We start from the raw sequence: 5,953 nt of genomic DNA, 5'->3' as shown, positions 1-5,953 counted from the left end.
AGACTGAACTATATGCTGTCCACAAGAGGCTCACTTTACATATCATCACACTCATAGTTTGAAAATAAAAGGATGGAAAAAGATATTTATGAAAATACTAATCAAATGAGAGGCAAGGTGGCTACAGTAATATCAGACAAAATGGGATTTACATTAAAAGCTGTCTAAAGAGACAAAGGCATAACATAATGATAAAATAGTTCACTAAACAGAGTAATAATTATAAACATATATGTACCCCAAATTTAACCCTAAATACATGAAGCAACCATTGACAGAATTAGAATGAGAAATAAGCCATTCTATAATAATAAGAGACCTCAATACTCCACTTTCAATAATAAATAGAACAACCAGACAGAAGTTTAATAGGAAAAGAGAGAGAGGAGTTGGGGGAGGAAGGTGGCCCGTGAGGCTCCTCACAGAGAACACTGCATCGATGTCTGCAAGCCAGGCAAGTGCCCCGGCGGCAGCGGTAGGGCCTCGCCCATGGCAGGGCAGCCTGGGCCTCAGCCTCCCTTGGGTTCCCTGGAAGCGGGCCCGTGGCCAGCTCAGGAGAAGCAGCAGAGGTGGAGGCCCCAGCGCGTTCCTCTCCTCCCTGTTAGCCTGAGCCAGGGGAGGCCAAGTGGCCCAGGTGTCTGGAGGGGGGTCTGCTGCCCAGGAATGGGAATTCTCTTAACCAGAATATGGAGACTGTTCAATCATCAGGAGCACAAAGTTACTGTTGGGCTGGATAATGCAGGAATATCTACCATCCTTTACCAATTTGTAATTGCTGTTGTGGACAGTATACAGAGAGAGGATTTCTGTAACTAGAGAAGAACTTTATGAAATGTTAGCACATGAGGACCTAGGAAAAGCTGGATTGCTGATTTTTGCTAATAAAAAAGATGTTAAATAATGCACGACTGTAGCAGAAATCTCCCAGTTTTTTAAGCTGACTTCTATTAAGGATCTCCAGTGGCATATCCAGGCATGCTGTGCTCTAACCGGTTAGGGATTGTGCCTAGGACTTGAGTAGATGATGTCATGATTTAAGATTAAATGATCTCTACTGACCTTTTCTCATATACTTTGTATAAATTAAGTGCTGGACTTTACCTGAAAACTGCAAAAATTAATGGTTTAGATATATTTATAATAAACTCATTTAAACTTTTTCTCTATAAAGAAAAATTAAACCACTTATTTGGAAACAAATATGAAGTCTCACCTTCCAATTTGCTTTCTCATCAGTTTTTTCCAAAGTAAGTTTTAAAGCTGTGATTGGTATTTTTCTCATAATAAACCCTCTCATAACTTTGTGTAGCCTGTGGTAAGTACAAAGAGAGAGGAAGACATTTTGAATTTTAAAAGCTTTATTATCAGTATAACCTTCCCTGGTTGAATGTCGTTTTCTTCTTGTTCCATTAAGTCAAAATACAAATTAGCACAGATATTCAGTTTTCCAATATTTTATAATATAATGTTACTTATGAAAAGTATTTTGCTTAAGGTTGTGTGTGTATTGTATATATACCTCAAGTTCAAGTTACTGGTGTTCTAAAGAAAAACAAGTAACACAAATATTAATAATATCCTTAGTTATAATCATAATGAGATAAATATTAGCATTGGTGTCAAGTGCCATTTTATACTTTCTCTCTATGTTCTCTGTATTGTACTAACCAACCTCCCACATCATTGAGCTGCTTGTTAAAAAAAAAAAAGGAAAAGGAAAAAGCATGACATTGTGTATCGATGTTTTGTTATTTATCAAAATCACACACATGGAAACATGTTATTCAACAGAGTGGGATAGCTATCAGATTGTTGGCTTAGTATTACTAATGGGCAGGATTGTACAATGAGCATCTATCAGATTATTCCTTCCAATGGTTCTTATGGCATCTAAATTACTGAATAAATTCTTAATCCATTAATCAGTGAATCATAAATTATGACTAAAATCATCAAATAAATTTTCAGCATATACAAAGATCTCTTAAAACTCAACAATGAGAAAATGAACAATCTGATTAAAAAATAGTCAAAACATGAGGACATCTCACCAAAATGGGAAACAGGCATACAAAAAGATGCTTAATATCAAATGTTATTACAGAATTTCAAATTAAGACAACAATGAAATATCACTATATACCGATTTGCATGACCAAAATCCAGAACTTTGAAAAGAGAAAATTTTGTCAAGGATGTGGAGCAACAGGCACATCAGGCACAGGATGTGTTCATGGCTGGTGGGAATGTGAAATAGTACATAAACTTTGGAAGACAGTTTGGCAGTTTCTTACAAGACTAAACAAACTCTTATTACATAATCCAGCAATCCTGCTACTTGATATTCATCCAAAAGAGTTGAAAATGTATGCTGACACAAAAATCTGCATGCAGGTGTTTATAGCAGCTTTATTCATAATTGTCAAAATTTAGAGGCAACAAGATTGCCCTTCAGTAGGTAAATGGATAAATAATTGAGGAATGTCAACAGATATTATTTTTATAAAAGTTGTGGTATTAGATCCAAATAGCTGACAAGAAATAAATAAGTGTCATTAGTGAAACTACTAGACAGAAGTAATTTTGATGGTTTAATAAACAGCTGTCTTCAAAATTTAGAAGTTCTCTTTGATTATTCTGCTGTGACCTGTATAGATGAAAACGCTTTTGGAGATGATGAATTTGAAGATAAAAACTAAATACAATTACACACAAACCATATATACATACACAAACGTGCATCATATATGCTATTAATTAACATACATATATTCCTATATATGCTGTGAATTTGTGTATGACCTAGATAATTTGAAACTCTCAACTAGTCATCCAATTATTTTAAAACCTGGAAATTTTTAAAAAATGTAATACTTACATTAAATAAGTGATTAATAGATATGGGGTGATTTTCTTTCTTTAAAAAGTGATTTTATATCCAACATCAATTATAGTCTAAACTTCAAAATGAGTTTGTGCTTTTTTCATAATGATTTTTTCCCATTTTTTTTATTTTCTGAGTTTCACCAATTTTTCAAGGCATTGTCTATCTTATAACTTCCCACATATTACACTCATTTTTGTCTTTGGACATTTTCTCATATTTTACTATTTTTTCTATTCTATATTATACATTCCTTAATATAATATACATTTGGAACATTATACTTCTGATCATTTAGTCAGATAGCTCTTCTTCCTCAAAGTGTACAAGAATGTAGTTTGTGAGTAGACTTAAGTACTAAAAAGTTATTTAATGCAGAATTTCCTCTGAAAACTAAAGGTTTATAAAGTGAAGGCTTATGCTAGGAAATTTAAACTCCAAGACTAGCACATGTCACAGGAAGAATGTTTAAATTTCATTTAATAGCTAGATGCTTATTTCTAGTTATTTCTAGTTTTTTAGAGGATTTGAGAGAAAATGACAATTTTTTAATGCATTAGAGCTAGAAGTGACAATTCCACACATAGCAATAATGATACTATAGGCTCTTTAGCTAGGAATCACAAAATATCAGCGAAGGAAGCTTTCATTTATATCAAGATAATTTCAATTCCTCACAGAAAAGATTTATTCTTCTGTCAAGCTTACCTAGTTTATATACAGAACTGAACAATCATCTAATTAAAATGAATTAAGTTTTTTTCTATTCATAAGAAGAGATTCATAAAAAGAACTATATCTTCAGGAGAAAATTATTCCTACCAAATTCAAGAGCTAATGAAAATACAAAGCTTTTGATTTCACGCCTTTGAGCTGTCAGAAGTGACAGAATGATGAAGCATATGATTGACAAACAGCATCAAATTGGACTCCAAAATAAAACTGGCGGTTCCCTGGAATATACATAAATTAGTGTTTGATACTTCAAAGAATAAAGTTGATAATGAAAGGCATTCCAAAAATCATAACAGTGAACACACTTATGAAAAGCACCAATCAAATTTGCAATTAGGATTGCACATACTCCTTGAAATACATGCAATTCACAGTTGTGCTTAAAATATAGCAAATTGTTTTCCTTGATTGAAGTAAGGTGCCAAATTGAAATAGCAAGAGTAAGATGCCAAACTGAAATAGCCAGTTGCAGAATGTGTGTTCCTAGCAACATGACATTGGAAATAAAGGAAATGGAAACATAATTTAAAAAGAGGGTTCGTGAAGTTTAAACACTAACCAAAACTGACAACACTTAGTCTTCAGAAATTAAATACAAATTTATTCAAAGAGCTTTACTATAAGACACAATATTTTTGCTGAACACTAAAGTAAAAATGTTTGTCTAATAAAAATATATTAACATAACTTTTCGTATTCAAAGACTATGCCATTTTCAAAAGTATTCTTGCAAAAATATATTTTTTTCCTAAGGAAAGCACAGTCCTGTAGAGGTGGTAATATGCCATATCTCTCAAATACCAAGAATTTTAAAAATATCATGAAATTCCTGAAACAGAAAAAAATTTACCTGCCAAATTTGAATTATCAAACTAGTTTAATTAACTAAACTACCCCAAACAGGAATGTTGCAAGAAAAATTTAGACAGAATTTGAGGTGTTCTGTAGTGTAAAGTAAAACACCCGAGCAAGTAGGGAATATAATTATAATGGAAAAATTTGTCAGTGATGGGATTATAAATGTGTACTCCACTTTTCTGAAATATTAAAATTCAAAAATTAAAAATATGTGAAGCATCAACCTTAAACTAGAGTGAAGAGTACAAATTAAACATATAGTAAATAGAAGAAAGGAAATAATGTGGATCATTATGGAAACCAATAAAATAGAAAACAGAAAAATTTATAGAAAATCAGTGAAACCAAAAACTATTTTTTTTCTTTTTTTCTTTTTTCTTTCTTTCTTTTTTTTTTAAAGAAAGAAAGAAAGAAAAAGAATAAAGAAGAGGAGGAAAAAGGAAGAGAAAGAGAGAGAGAGAATGGGAGTATTGCTTTCTTGCCCAGGCTAGAATGCGGTTTAGTAATGGGTATTGAAAACCTCTTTTATACCAATAATTATACTTGTACTTGATGTAAACAGGAAGGAATAAGGGAAGAAAATAACAAACAAGCAGCCAACCAATATTTCATTTAAACCTATGAAATGCTATGCGATTACTGAGGAGTGATTTACTTCCAATTATGTAGTCACTTATGGAATAGGTGTGAGGTGGTAATGTATGTTTTATGTATTTGAAGTGGAGAGTTCTATAAATGTTTATTGAGTTTACTTGTTCCGGGTCTGAGTTCAAGTCCTGGATGTCCTTGTTAATGTTCTATCTTGTTGATCTATAAAATCGTTAGCTCTTCTTGTTACATTGATCCTTTTGCCATTATGTAATGTCCTTCTTTGCCTCTTTTGCTCTTTGTTGCTTTAAAGTCTACTTTATCAGAGGCGAGAATTGCATTTCCTGCTTTTTATCCAAAAACTATTTTTAAGATCGATAAATCTGATCAAATTAAAGCAAGACTAATCAGAGAAAAAATACATAGGATATAACTTACCAATATCTGGGAGTGAGAAGACAGCAAGAAAATGGGAATATTAAATATATAATATGATGAACACATTTCTGCCAAAAATAACAACTTATATAAAATAGGCAAATTTTTGAAAGACAGAAACTAACCAGTCACATCAAGAAGAAATCAAGTGAATAGCACTATATTTATAAGAGATATTAAATTTATACTTACAAATTCTCTAAAATACTTCTGCTCTTACTTCATTTAACATTATGATCTCCAGTTCTATTTATGTTGTTGCAAATGACTGAATCTCATTCTTATTTGTAACTAAATAGTACTCCATTGTGGATCTTTACCACATTTTATTTATCCATTCATCTTTTTTTATTTTGATGAACACATACATTACTTGCAAATCTTCACTTTGTTAACAGTTTTGCAACAAACATACAAGTGTAGGTATCTCTTTGACATACTGATTTTCTT

At 32.0% G+C, this 5,953-nt stretch overlaps 1 pseudogene; it reads left to right on the top strand.

Moving 5' to 3' along the window:
• Nucleotides 1-663: 663 nt before the first annotated feature.
• On the top strand, nt 664-1,048 carry LOC110567557 (ADP-ribosylation factor-like protein 5A; annotated as a pseudogene).
• Nucleotides 1,049-5,953: the final 4,905 nt, after the last annotated feature.

This window comes from Aotus nancymaae, unplaced genomic scaffold, assembly GCF_030222135.1.
Source record: "Aotus nancymaae isolate 86718 unplaced genomic scaffold, 86718_ANA_hifiasm-v0.15.2.pri h1tg000004l, whole genome shotgun sequence".
In the NCBI taxonomy this organism is placed as follows: Eukaryota; Metazoa; Chordata; class Mammalia; order Primates; family Aotidae; genus Aotus; species Aotus nancymaae.
This window is presented reverse-complemented; position numbering and strand designations above follow the sequence as displayed.